Below are 16000 nucleotides of genomic sequence, written 5' to 3'. Positions count from 1 at the left end.
CTCTATAGTGACTATACATGCTATTGCTTAAAATGAATTTAAATGTAAATCTAAATAAATGCTAGCAGAGAACATTCAAATGCATAATATGATAATTCTGGAGTTATTTTTAGGAAGAAAAGTTGATTTCCCTATTCATGAAGGTTACAAATATGTTCTTTTAAATAGGTAGATTATCAATAGCTAATATACTCAATGGTTGATCTATAACTCAAGATCTTTAATGACTGTCTTATTTATAATTACAGATATTTATTATGATTTATTACAGATGTTTTCTTTCAAAAATAAAATATAAGATAAAACCTACTTTGGTACTCTTGATTGTTTTCAATAGTTTTTGAATTGTCAGTAGGAAACTTGAATCTGTGTATGAAATTTGATGTGCGTGCCTACCACAAAATTAAATTTGAATTTACCAATAGCAAATGGTAAAACATGAAAGAATTTTAAAGTGCTTTCTGAGATTATTTTTCCAGTTCCTAAAAATGTGTATTACTTTAAAACATTTTGTTTACATAACAAGGATTATATTCTATATTGCTTTGAAGATTTCCCCAGGGGTTCTAGTTTCATTATCAGATTTGTAACTTTTTCTAACCAAAATTAATTATAGGTCTTAAAAAATAGCATAATGTTAAGGACTTGCCTTGCATGCAGCAGATCCTTTTTTGATACCTGGTACCACATATGGTCTTAGAGCACAACAGGAGTGCAAACCAGTGCAGAACCAGGAGTAAGGTCAGAGCCCCACTGATATGCACCCCCCCAACCAAGGAAACAAAAACACAACATTCATGACAAAATTTAGCATTTCCATCAACTCATTTAAAGAACGCAGTACTCTAGTTTGGCAAATGGCTCCAAAGAAGACATTAGTGGTTTTCTCCTGGCAGTTTTAAACAAATACTTCTGTAGGAGACAGAACATTTTGTAAAAACAGCCATACTAACTAAATAAAATTGTACAATGCATTACAAAATAAATGTGAACTCTTCCACCCTTTATTGTTCTCCCAAGAAAAATTTCAGTGGCAATTTAGTGTTTTCAGGCCAATGTTGTTGTTCAATCCACCTATGCTCCAGGACACCAAGGCAACAGAGGATTTCAGAGACACATGTAGTTATGTTAAAAGTTCCATGATGTGGCAGTTGTCTCAATCAGATCTAGGCATTTGAAATCATTTACTTCTGTTGACGAATCTCAGTGACTCTTATCATTAATAGTCAAATTTATTATTATTATATAATTATTAATAGTCAAATTAATACTCAAATTTTAAAGCATGATGCCTGCCAAAAAAAAAAACTGAGAATGGTACTTTTATTCAACTTTTTCTCCTCTTTCTTTGTTGCTCTGAAAAAGAACCAAATTTGCACTTAAAGCTCTATAAGCAGCTATTTTGATGGATTTTTGAAAAGAATGAGAGGTCTCAATCATCTCAAGAAAGTATATATTTGCATAACAGAAAAATTACATTTAAATACCCTAAATTTTATAAATGAGAAGCAGAGTCAGTAGTTTAGCTATAGTTCTCAAAAAGTCTAAAAGCAAAAAATTTCACTAAAAAAAATTCACTGGATATGGGGGTGACGAGGTGGCGCTAGAGGTAAGGTAAGCCTTACAAGCGCTAGCCAAGGAAGGACCGCGGTTCGATCCCCCAGCGTCCCATGTGGTCCTCCCAAGCCAGGGGCTATTTCTGAGTGCTTAGCCAGTAACCCCTGAGCACCAAACGGGTGTGCCCCCCCAAAAAAATTCACTGGCTACAATGAATGCTTAATATGACAATATTCCAATATTTCATTGTTCTTGATTCTATGGCTTAGATATTTATCTATGTCCCTTCTTACCATCACCAATGAACCTGAATTCCTTTGGCCCCTCTTCCCCATTATTTCACATCTGTCTTTCTCCTCAACTCAATTTATTTTCTCTTCTCACTATACTCTAGGGCCAAGAGTGTTCTTGAAGACCCCCTTTCAAACACTGAATTTCTTTATGAAGTTATTCTAAATACCACATATAACTGATATAATCTTGCATTTATCCTTCTGGCTTATTTCATCAAACATAACAGCTTACAGTTCCATCCATGTTGTACTGACTTGTGTAATTGTATCATTACTTACAGATATGTAATATTCCATTGTACATATGTAGACATGTACCATACCTTCATGATCCACTCATCTGTTGTTAGAAATCTAGTTTGATTCTACTCCTTAGCTATTATACTGAGTGTTGACATGATTAATGATGTTCATATGTCCTTTTGAATGTTTTTTTTTCCTTGGTAAGATACCCCAAAATGGAATTTCTCAATTCTAGTTTACTGAAAACCCTCTAGACTATCTTTTATAAGATTGAAATAGACAGAAATCTTACCAGAAACGAATGAGAATTTTCTTTTCAGCACAATCCCATCATCACACAAAAAAAGAAATGGAAAATATTCCAGGCTCAATAATCATAAGAATCAATGTTACCAAAAGGACCATATTAATATGATAAAAACTACTATATAGATTTAATGCAATTCCTATCCAAATTGAGAAAATATTCAAAAATTTAGAACAGTCAGTCATAGAGTTTATTTAGAACAATAAAATACCATATATAACCAACAAGAATTGAGAGGGACCTCAATACCTAACTTGAAGCTACAAAACCATACTATAGAAACAAAAACAGACATTTGGATAAATGTATCAGAATACAATAGAATATCCAATGACAATTTCCCAAGTATATTTTCAACTAATTTTTTAAAAAAAATTCTCAAATTTTGAGAACATTTTTTTTAATTTTTTATTTTGAATTATGAGAATAAAAGAGGCAAATAAAGAGGACAAGGTAAAGTTACAGTGGAAGGACAATCACCCATAACATAATTCTCAGAAGAAGTCCCCTTGCTGATATCTTAACTTTGAACTTTCAGCCAAAGAACGTTAAGATAAATAAAACAGAATTCATGTACAATTACTTTGTCCCTCAAGTCTGCAGATTCTAGCACATTATAATATTTCTTAACATCACACAAGGCAATCTAAAGCCATAAAACTTACGTAACTCTTTAAACATTAGAGGCATAGTATTTTTTACATTTCCATGTACATGCATATTAGCTTAAGTTAACCTCAAATTTTAAGTGTTTTTTTTTTTAAGGATTAGAGTCAAAGGAGCACAGTAAAAACGGTGTTAGAGTGGCAATTGTTGTTTGCATAGGCCCACCAAAATATGAGAGGCATGGAAAGGAATAATGAAATGAATAAAGATAGCCTTTTTAAGGGCCAGAACAGTTACACAGGCCTCAAGGTTTCTGCCTTGCACACTCTAGCCTAGGATGGACAGCGGTTCGATGCCCAAGCGTCCTGTGTAGTCCCCTAAGCCAGGAGCGATTTCTGAGCACATAGCCAGAAGGAGTAACCCCTGAGCATCACCGAGTGTGACCCAAAAATAAAAAAATGGTCTTTTTAACAAATAATGTTGGGACATTTGGATAGCCACTTGTAAGAAATTAAACTGGATCCATATATCACACCTTAGATAAAGTTTACTCAAAGTGGATCAAGGACATTGATATCAGACCTAAACCTATAGTATACTGAGAAAAATATAGGCAAATGTTCCAGACATAGATGTCAAAGGAGTTTTCAGTCTTTAAAGACAATAGCAAAGATTACAGAATAAAATATGAACAAACAAGACAACATCAAACTAAAAGGTTTCTGTATGGCAAAACAAACACAGGCTAAAACTAAAAGACAGCTAACTGAGTGGAAGAAAATATTTGCACTTAAGTCATTAGATAAAGGGTTGAAATATAGGATAGTCAAAATATAAAGACTAACCCCCCAAATTTAAATAACTTATCAGAAAATAAGGAAAGGAATGAATGACTCCCCAAAGAAGACAAACAAATGTCCAATAGGCACATGAAAAAAATGGACATCATCTTACCATCAAGGAAATCCATATCAAGTAATATCATCTTATACCTGTGAAGGTGGCAATGTCTTGCTCTTTTGAACCATCTTTCTAGTACATCTACTGAATTTATAAACTGAACAATGTATTTCAATGTGTTTCTCCAGATCATGATGGTCTCAAATCATTTGGCACATAACAATAAACATTTATTTTGCCATTTAGAAGTTATATATGCTTTCTGTACATAGTAACTCCTTTGGTGTATGGCTGGATATGTGAGTAAAAGGGATATTAAGAAGGTCAGATTTCACTGCTTGCTATTCCAAATGCAGTTAGAGGTCTTCTGAAATTCAGCACTTTAGTGTGCTCACATAGAATTCTCCTTTTAGCATCTATCATACTGAATATAGCTTATATACATGTCTGGATTTTGAACTGAACAAGGCCTAATCAATATGCTTATGTGTTGGTACAATTTAATCATTAAATTTGATGTTAAAGGCACAATTAGATGTCAAAGGCACAATTTTTCTGGAGAAATTCAGTGTCCTTACTAAAATAGCTTATCAATTTTGCTTTTCTATATCTTCTAAAAACTGAAATCCCTAGCCATAGTTACACTATAGAATTGTAAATTTTTAGTATATATAATACTTTCATAAATAAGTTGATAATTTGAGTTATTTTGATATATTTTAATAGAAGCAGTTTCAAGAAAAATTATCTTTTTTCAATTTATATGTTACTCCTTAAATTCCTGTATCTGCTATTAATTTGCCATTACTTTCCTTTCTTCCTAAACTATATTTAAATTTAGTTCTATAAAATTTATGATTGCTTTTATAATGAATTTAGTATACTTGTATATTATAATGTGGTTGTCACTATAATGATAATTACACAAAATGTCTAATGTATCTCTATTGCATTATCTAGTATCAAGTTAATTTTTTTATTGGTAGTTGAAAACATTAAGTTCTGGGGTCTTACAAGTTTGATGATTGCAATGGAATACTGTGATTTATAATTATCATATTGTACAGAAGATCTCATTGGAATTCATTGGATTTCATTGGAAATCACACCACTAAATAACATCTGTTGCACTCACCCTCATAGACCTCCTTTCTATATCTTATTACAAAAGAAAAGACTTGATGAGTTTAATTCTTTTTATAGATTGCACGTAGACAGAATTTTATACAGTCCTTGTTTACTGTGTGTGCATGACTCATCTGACTCAGCATAATGACATCCTGTTCAACCCATATTGTCACAGATTGCACATATCCTTTGTCGTGGCTGAATAATATTCTATTGTGAATATATCTTAACTTCCTTCTTGGTACTACATACCTAATTATGCTAGTAAAAAAAACTAAATTGTAAATAATCAATTGCTTCCTCAGTATTAGAGTCATTTGCATATGTCATACACACATCTATATTCTAATATGAAGTAATACTTACATAGCCTGACATTTACTGGGGATACATTCTTTAGGAAAAAGCAGTCAGTGAAAAACTAAGTAGAGTAGAATTATTGAGTACTAAGTAAAATCTCCTATTGCTTAATCTATAGGGGCAAAGCTACAAATAGTATTTTCTGACCCATAAACCTTATTTATTAACCATAATGGGATGAAAAGACTACATTAGAAAAGTGACTTCCACAAGTCAAATATTATACTTTAGAAGAAAAGAAGAAGTGGGGACTTGAGAACTCATATGCACAGTATCTATGGGACAGAACTACTGTCTCTGGAAAGAAGCTCTGTATGATGCCTAAACAAATCTACTAGTCTATAGGATAATGTTTATATTATTTTAATCAATGCATGTTATAAATGTAAACTAAAGAATAGTGATGCCATTTTTCTTCTCTGTGATTCAGCTATTAAAAATTAAAATCAGAGGGGTCAGAGAGACAGCATGGAGGTAAGGCATTTGCCTTGCATGCAGAAGGATGATGGTTCAAATCCTGGCATCCCATATGGTCCCCCGAGCTTACCTGAGTGATTTCTGAGCCTAGAGCCAGGAGTAACCCCTGAGCGCTGGTGGATATGACCCAGAAATAAACAAACAAACAAACAAACAAAAAATTAAAATCGGGGCCTGAGAGTTGGTACAAGTGGTAGGGCATTTGTTTTGTTTTGTTTTGGTTTGGTTTTGGTTTTTGGGCTACACCTGGCGGTGCTCAGGGGTTACTCCTGGCTGTGTGCTCAGAAATAGCTCCTGGCAGGCATGGGGGACCATATGAGACACCGGGATTCGAGCCAACCACCTTTGATCCTGAATTGGCTGCTTGCAAGGCAAACGCTGATGTGCTATCTGTCTGGGCCTGCGGTAGGGCATTTGTCTTGCACGCACACAGCTGTTCCATCTCCCAGCAACCCATATGGTTCCCCAAGCCAGGAGTTATTTCTGAGCTCATAGCCAGGAGTAAACCCTGAGCGCTGCCGGGTGTGTTCCAAAAGCTAAAAATAAAATAAAATAATATTGTAATCTGAATAATTTTAGAACTTTTCTGTCTTGGACAGAAACCAAAAAGAGGAATTTCTGGGTAATAAGGTAACTCAATTTTGAGTTTACAGAGAACGTTCTATACTGTTTTATATAAAGGTTGGATGGAAGATATTTTGTTAAATGAAGTAAGCCAGAGAAGAAGGATAGAGACTGATATAATTTATGTGTGGTATTTAGAATAACTGCATTAAGAAATGCAATGGTTTGAATGGGAGTTGTCTCCAACACCCACGGGCCCAGAATATAAAAAGGAGAAGGAAAGAAATGAAGTAGAGGAGGAGAAAGACAAATAAAAAATATGGGGGCCAGGGGCCAAGCTGTCTCAGGTTCATAGGAGAAGATTAGAAAATAAAGGACATAAAATATATCCATGCCAAAGACAACAATGGAATCAGAAGACCTAAACAATAACAATCTAAATTAAAAAGAAAATGTTATAGTGACAGGCTGGGGGAAAAGTGTGGGAGCAGGGATATGCTCTGGGAAAACAGTGGAGGGTATGTCAACACTGGTGTTGGGATTTGCCCTAATTCATTGTATATCTGAAACCCAACAATGAAGGACATATTATATCCGAATTGTTTCAGTAAAATAAAAAACAATATTTATTCCTAAAATCATGTTATAGTCTACCTTTAAATGAAAAAATAATGTTCAGGGTGAAAGATGCCACTGCACTATAAAAAATATCCTGCCACACCAACCCCCATTTTTTAATTTTTAATTTTACTTATACATTCTAGACTGAGGCACCCACCTTTTTCATAGAAACTTGGAATGCATTATTTTGTTTTACCTCATATTTCTACATTTTTCTACAAATTGAGAAAAGAAAAAATATTGGGGCCCAGGAACCAAGTGGTCACAGGTGGATTGGGTGGAAAAAAAATAATGGTCAGAAATAAATGCCCAAGCAAAGGCAATGACAATGGAAACAAGAGAACCAAGCTATAACAATCTAAATACAAAAATGGAGCTGTATCATTAGCAGTCCAGAGGTCTATGTGTGGGAGGTTTGGTATGCCTGCTGGGAACTTGGGTGGAGGGAGGTCACCACCTGTGGTCGGAATGGCCCTAATTCACTGTTACTATATGTCTGAAATACAACTATGAAGGACTTGTATTTCACAATGGTCTCAATAAAAATTTTTAACAAATGAGAAAATAAGATTTTACCTTGCTATTCTGGTTTTATTTAAATCTTATTGGCAGTTCAGTAAGGATAAAAAAACAACTCGTTTTCTTGACAGAGACAAAGTTTAATGTGACCTGAGAGATAGTGCAGGGTTCACTACACTTGACTTGTTTACTGCCTTCAGCTCAATCCCTGACACTGCTTATGGACCAAAGTGACCTCCAAGTACAGAGTGGGGAGTGGACACTGAGTACCACCAAGTGTGGCTGAAATTTAAAGTATATAAACATTTTTGTAACAGTATGGGGGAAAGATAAAATAAATATGTTCTTTTTTTATAGCCAAAGATCTTGCTTAGAATCTTGTGGTTAAAAGTTGATTAAAAGAAGCTTGTGATTAAAAGTTGGAATTTGGAAATGCTATATTTCACTCAAGATAGAAACAGAGAAGAAATTTCTTATATACATAAGACAAATTACATAGCAATGGTGCATAATACATAGCATTTATGCAAGTATTTGTATGAATGTTCTGATATTTTTCTCATTCAACTTTTAAGATATAACTTTAAATAACATTTTTGAAATTTTAGCTTTAGAATACCTAAAGCTTGTGTTTCCTGCACAAAGGAATCCAGCACCAGGGTCTGTACTCTAGTGTCCACTTTCTCCAAATATGTCCTAGTGTTTCCCCAGCATCCTAACCTACCTTTATCCCTGTGATAAATCCCCTAATGTAGACCACTTCTCAGGGTCTATTGCTTTTGAGCCTTTATTTTCTTACCTTGTTTATTTATATACCACATGAGAGAGAATTCTCATTCACATCACTCTGCAGAACCTTTTCCAGATTCAAGCAGTGATATTTTAATAAAAACAATGCATATCACTCAACTTTTGGTCAGATAATATTAATATCTAAGGTATTTATTTCTACACATTGCTATATGTATAGCTATAAGTAATATTTTACTTTGTTGATGCTTTTAAATTGCTTTATTCAAAGAAAATTTTGTAATTTTGTCTTTGAATTATGTACAATACAAATGACAACTAATATCCTTTGTTGCATTATATTTTAAAAGAAACACTAACAAAAATTAATATTTAACTCCATTTGAGAATGACATGCCCAATATATAATAGAGCAAACTTTCTTTTAATATCAAAATTTAAATTTTAATTATGTATTGTTCTCTTAAGGAAAAAGCCCACTGATGTTTATTGGCATCATAGTAAAATTTCCTTTGGAAATATTGAGAGTTATATAACAGTTATACAATATACAATGAAATATTTATAATTATATAATTGTGTTCTCTTACATAAGAAATGTTATAGCTTTCCATATTTTGGTTGCATTTTCCCTTCCATTCATTCATTTTGATGGAACTGTTTAGATATGTAAGGATTTAGATATGTAAGATTTGCTTTTTCTATCTGAGTTTAGTTCCATGTTTTATCATTTTATGCCTGGCAGCATTTAAGGTTTACAGATACACAAAACGATTACACCATCAAGAGTATTTCTTGGGCTGGAGTGAAAGCGAAAGCGCAACGATATGCATGTGCCTTGCATGTGGCTGATCCAGGATGGACCTAGGTTCGATCCCCAGGTATCCCATATGGTACCCCAAGCCAGGAGCGATTTCTGAGGGCATAGCCAGAAGTAACCCCTGAGAGTCACAGGGTGTGTCCCTAAAACCAAAAAAAAAGTATTTCTTGAAAAATATTTAAAATATTTGAGAACAATATGTAATTAAATGTAAATTAACAAATTATGTCATATACCAATACTTATGACATTGATAATTATTTCTAAAATTGTATTAAAATGTAAATAAGAAAATAAATAAAATATATTTAACTCTCTGTATACCTGGATACCTAGTACTGAGTTGTCAGAAATGTCAAAATTCTTTGCAACTGACATGCCATATTACAGAAATAGTATCTCATAAATAGGAATCACCTGTGACTGAAAGGTAGAATAAAATTTAAACTGAATTTGAAATAGATATAGAAATATTTTATTGTATATAATTGTTAAAAGCTAATACGCTTTGGTGGTAAGTGGATCTTATCTTCTGAGTAAAAGAAAGGATTAAATCTAAAGACAAATTAAATGCGAGAGATCATGATATTATTATACTGGTCACAGGCAAAATATATATCAGCTATTAAATAAGTACAGGATAATGTTAATGACAATTTAAATCTTATAGAAAAGATCTAAGAAATCAAATGTTATTGATTCTGTTCGGATCATTTATATAGACTGTAGAATTTTGGAACAAATAAGTATCTGAAATACTTAAAAGTAAAGATACAAAAGTCAAAAATCAGAGATTTAGAAATAAGACTGACCTGAGCTGTACCATCTGTCAATCATGTGGCAAATTGTAAGGTGGTTCTATTTATGTGACTGGTTACTTTGTAGGGTGCGATATACGAAAATAATTCATGTTGGGGCCGGCAAAGTGGTGCTAGAGATAAAGTGTCTGCCTTGCAAGTGCTAGCCAAGGAAGGACCTCAGTTTGATCCCCCCCCCTGTGTCCCATAAGGTCCCCTCAAGCCAGGGGCAATTTCTGAGTGCTTAGCTAGGAGTAGCCCCTGAGCATCAAACGGGTGTGGCCCGAAAAAACAAAAAAAAGAAAATAATTCATGTCATCAAAATTTAACATACTTCTGTTAATAATATATAATTTTGCTTATACATATTCCAGAAAAGTAATGTGATTTCTATTTTTTAAATACCAAAATATGGGAAAGTTATTTAGTTGTTAATTTAAAAATAATGAAGAAAATGTGCCATATGTGTGGAATGGCAAAATTTTTACATACTCATGTATTGCTAAATCTCTTATTGGGGGTTTAGCTAAAGATTTAAAATCATAAAAATTTTTAGATAATCATAATAAGACTTTATAATAATAGCCTAAGTATCTAGTTATTTTTATTATATAATTATTTTCCCATTAAAATTATTAAGCAAGTACTCAACGAATAGTGAAAAAATTGTTATCCCTCCTTACTACTTATTTTTCTTCTTTTTAAAGATATTAGTTTTTGAATATTTGAATTTAATACAGTGTTTGGAAGTTAATGGGAAAAGTATGAAAGCAAAGATCGACTAAATGGTAGAAGTGTTTGCTTTTGTTCTTGTGACTTCTATACAAAATTAGTTAATGAAAATTTAGCTATTGACATGGATATGCAGAACGACATAATTGCTATAGTCAATTATTTGTAAAGTATAAAATAATATATATATTATTATATAATATATATATATTATATATCTATAAGATATAAGATGTGCTCTAATTTTGTTTTTGTTTTTGCGGGCCACACCCGTTTGATGCTCAGGGGCTACTCCTGGCTAAGCACTCAGAAATTGCCCCTGGCTTGGGGGGACCATATGGGACGCCAGGGGATCGAACCGCAGTCCTTCCTTGGCTAGGGCTTGCAAGGCAGACACCTTACCTCTAGTGCCACCTCGCCGGCCCCTTATGATGTGCTCTAATTTTAATGTTATGAGCTGCATAGGTGTCTCAAACTCAATTTACCTGGGGGCTACAGGAGGCAAAGTCGGGGAGATCCTTGAGTGCAAAGTCAGTAGTAAACCTTGAATATTGGGAGGGGGTATGACCCAAACAACCAAAACAAAACGAAACAAAAAATGATTCCTCTAGGGCAGGGCCACAAAATGTACGGAGAGCCATTTGCGGCCCGTGGGCCGCGAGTTTGAGACCCCTTATGTCATTATGTATATGCATATACTTACATATATTAGTCATTGATTATTTATTATTCTAACAATACATACAAAGTGTGAATATTCATTAAGGTGAAAATATTAACCACTTTCTTGTACTATCATACATGATTGCAAATAGTTTTATTCACTTGTACTGTGCATTCTTAGGTATTAGGTGTGGTATTATGTGTATAATGATTGGTAAAATAATTGTTTGGATAATTAACATTGATAACATTTACATGATTACTTTTAAATGAGAACTATTGTGAACTATTTTCTTCATGACGAGACTCAACCAAGATTACTATCTTTAAAAGATCATTTAATTATTTTCAATTCATTATCTCTACAATTTATATTTTGTTCTGACACTACAAATCATGCTTCAGATTCTAGTTTTCCAGCTTATTTTTTTCCAGCTTATTTTTTACTTAACTTCCTTTCTTATTTCTTTTACTTCATCTTGTATATGAGTATGTTTAAAGCTGTAAAAGAACATTGATTATGTGTATGAATACAAGAACATAAAATTTGCTAAATATGTGATGCATAAATACTAGCTACCTATATGAATACAAATGCCATTAATATAACTAGACCATTTATTTTATTTTTAAAACAATTTTATTATATACTACATAGAGCCATAATATTATTAAGATACATCTCAATATATACCTAGTCCAGTGAAATGTTATTACTAATTTAGTAGACTTTAAGTTTTTATAATTTCTCCTGACCATAGCTAGGAAAATAATCTTAATATCACCAAATAAATTTATGACATTTATTTAATGTATTAATTTGCTAAATTGCAAGTAGGAACCAGAAATTCATCTATTTATAATAGATTAATAATTATCCTAGAAGATGTTGATGAAAACAGAAAACACAATACCAAGTTATGCTTGTGTACAAAAGAGGAAGAAAGTGAAGAAAAAAATTTTTTAATCCTTTTCATACAAACATGTATGAGCTCTTTTTGTTTAGTGAATATTTATTATCAAAAATTTTAGGCCATAATAATTGAAGTGTTATAGAGACTGTCAGAACTTCATCATCTAATTTCGCATAAACTTCATAGATGATAAAATTTTAAGAGTATTCAAAATTCTGTATATCTCAGAGTATTTCATCCATCAGTTTATCAAAGTTCAAAATGTCTTATTTTATTTCCTATAAGAGAGAAAATAAGTATTTCATTATCTTATTTGGAATGAGTTGTGTACAGTTGATTGCAAAAATACTTTGAGGGGAGGATGAGTCAATTTGGGACATTTTAATTCATTTTTATTTTAATTTACTAGTAATATACCTATGAATAGTACAAATCTACTAATTTCACAGTTGTTATAATAAAGAAAATGTTTGTAAATATTGTATTCACAAAAACATTGATTTTATGTTTTATAAAAGTATTAGTTATAGATAAGAGAGAGGGTAAAAAAATAAAGCATTTGTCTTTTATAAAATTATGGAGGCCATGACCTGGTTTTTATCTTCACACCACATATAGTTCCCAAGCACCGCCAGGAGTAGACTAAAATAGGGTCAAGTATGGCCCTTGAGCATGACTAGGTATATCATAAATGATAAAAGCAAAAATAATTTCAAATAAGAAGATTAAAATAGAATGCCTATCTCGAATACAGGTGGTGCTGGAGGAGGGAGATAAGAGGCATTGGTGGTGGGAATGTTGCATTGGTGTAGGAGGTGTTCTTTTTATGACTGAAATCCAACTAGAAACATCTTCGTAATCATGGTGTTTAATAAAGATATTAATCATAAAAGAAAAATTAAATACCTTTGATACACTAATATAATAAGAAATTATTCACCAGAATAAAATGTATTAGATAATTAGTTTTTAAACAAAGCAAATATATTTGAAATGCAAACTCTACAGAGTAGTATTTTGTCTAGGGGTGATGCTCTAATAGTCAAATGATGTGGAATTCTTGAATGAGAACTATTGTATTTCTCTTCTCTCTGAAAATTTGCATTTCAGGTTGCAATAGTCACCTTACAACTGCTTTTTATTTTATGTATTTGCCTTTCTAAAGTTCTTTTCAAATGAAATCAGAGAATATTCAACTTGCAGCAATATTCAGCTTAGTAAACCTCCCAACAATGACTTAATAACCTGTTGAGGTAACAATTTTCAAAAAACTTGTTTTGTTGGATATTCCCCCCAATAACTTCATTGTCATTCAGTTGTAATAATCAACGTAAAATAAATTATTTTGCTTCTGCCAAGGGAGTAGGCTTGGGGAAATGTGGAGGGAGTATTTTACCCATGCTGGGCTTGGCATTGTAAATAGTTTTCCTGTTACATAAAAATCCTTTTCATGGTACAAAAGTTTTTATGGTTTGCTTCCTTTTGAAACTTACCCAACTTCCACTCAATGTTTTACTATTCAAAAAAAAAATGGCATCTTTTATAGCTGAGCTTTGTTGATTTATAAAACTGAGACTCATAAACTGAGATAGGTTGGCGAAAAATGAAGTAACAGTTGTTGACTGTACTTGAAACTTCTGTGGTGATGATGTATGATAACCGTACATCAAAATCCTACGTGTTAAATAAAGACTCTCAATTCCATGTCTGCATGTTTTGCCATCAGCTATCCAGGTCATTTTATTTCCCTACTTAGCTTTCTCCTAACTTTTTGATATTGTATATAAATTAGCTTAATTAGTGTATATAACTATATATGTTTGGTTTTGAGGGTCACACCTGACAGCGCTCAGGGGTTACTCCAGGATCTGTGCTAAGAAATCGTTCCTGGCAGGTTCAAGGGACCATACGGTATGCTGGGATTTGAACCACTGTCCTTCTGCATGCAAGGCAAATGCCCTACCTCCATGCTATCTCTCAGCCCCTTACTTAGATATTTTAATAATAATCGTTCTTAGTTCTTTTAGCAGGATTGTAATGCTTTTATGATGCAAAATTTAATTTTCCACAAATAGCTTAATCAGTAATTATAAACTCTGAGTTTATGTGTATATAAATATATATATAGTAAAATGAAGTTATTAATTCCTTAGATTTTAGATATATTTTTCTCTAGTTCTTAATACTTTCTTTGCAAATACTATATGCCAATATAGGTTGATATACCATGGATATGGAATAAATAATTATTAAAGAACACATATTTAGGAGTTTATATATGCTTATAAAGATTGTTTAAAGTTAGATTGGAATTGATGAATCCAATGAATTTTGAGTTAAATTTGTAGGAATTAATAAATACAGTAAAATGAAAAAAATATTCATTACATGCCCAGTGAGTGCAATAACTACAGCAAGCAGAGGAAAATAATGGAGTACATAGAAGAATAGACAATGATGCAATTTTATTAAATGAGGAAATATATGGGTGAGAACTATTTCAATATATTTTATGTAAGTTTGATTATTTTAGAGCTAAAGTACATCTAAAGTTTTGTCTTCTAACACTATTCTTGGATATGCAACAATTGACAGTGTGTTCTTTCCTGGGGCTTAGTTCCAACTTTGTATAATGTTACCATCTATGTACCAGAAAGATGCAAATCCAGGTTAAGCATTAAATAACCTTTCTGTGTGTCAACCTGCCCTTAGCTCATCATGTTCCTTCAAAGGTCAACTAAATTGTTTGGGTCTTTTGGCTTATTGTCCTAAGCATGTGGGTCTTTGTCAAAAGCTAATCCCGTTTAAACTAAGATCCAAGAAATAAAGGGATTCATTTAATGACTTATCTGACTGTGTCTACAACCTACATTAGTTCCTTGCTCTTTGGTATGTGACCTTTCTGTGTTTGTTTTAATAATGGACTATGTGCATAGGTCAGCTATGACTCAATAGAAGTCTATCTTTGTGGCTGTAAGCTTTATTTCTTGAGCTTCCTTTAAGGATATACCTCAGAGTTTTTAATGTAAGACTTGCTGATTAATTTCACTTGTTGATTTCTATTCTGTTTCTTCAAGTCAAGAATTTTTACTCTAGGGCTTATTGAGTGAAAGAATCAACGCTGTATCAGTTTAAATATTTTCTAGACTCAAATTTTATTACTTCTTTCAAGTTAGACAAAATTAAAAATGACCTGTGTTCATTTTAGGGTAATCTTACTAGTAAATCATTTTTGTAGTTTTGGAATTCCTGTTTGGTAATCAAAAGAAAATTATTAATATATATTTCTAAGTGTGGATAATTAGTGTTAGTAACTTTAAATGATGCCAAGACATGTTACTCGAGTGACTATCTTTGGTAATTTTTAATATAATTTATTAATATACAGTGAATTAAAAATTTAAAAAATTACTCATGATTGAAAGAATTTTAAGCTATGTCTCTCATACTATTCAATTAAAATTAGAAACACTTACTCATGACTGTGATCCAGGTGTGTATTGTTTGCACATCAATCCCTTTACCAATACTCACTTCCTTCCACAAATATCATCAGTTTTCCTCATGTCTCTCATACTGCCTCTCTGGTAGGCATTTTTGTTTTGTTTTGTTTATTATTTTGGTGCTACACTAATAGTCATCAGGGTTATACTTGTCTCTTACTCAGGAAATACTTGGCGTAGGTTTGAAGATCATATGGGATTCTGGGACTCCAACTTTGGTTGGCAGTGTGCAATACAAACACCCTA

Source organism: Suncus etruscus, chromosome 18, assembly GCF_024139225.1.
Source record: "Suncus etruscus isolate mSunEtr1 chromosome 18, mSunEtr1.pri.cur, whole genome shotgun sequence".
Taxonomy (NCBI): domain Eukaryota; kingdom Metazoa; phylum Chordata; class Mammalia; order Eulipotyphla; family Soricidae; genus Suncus; species Suncus etruscus.
Note: the sequence above shows the minus strand (reverse complement) of the source record.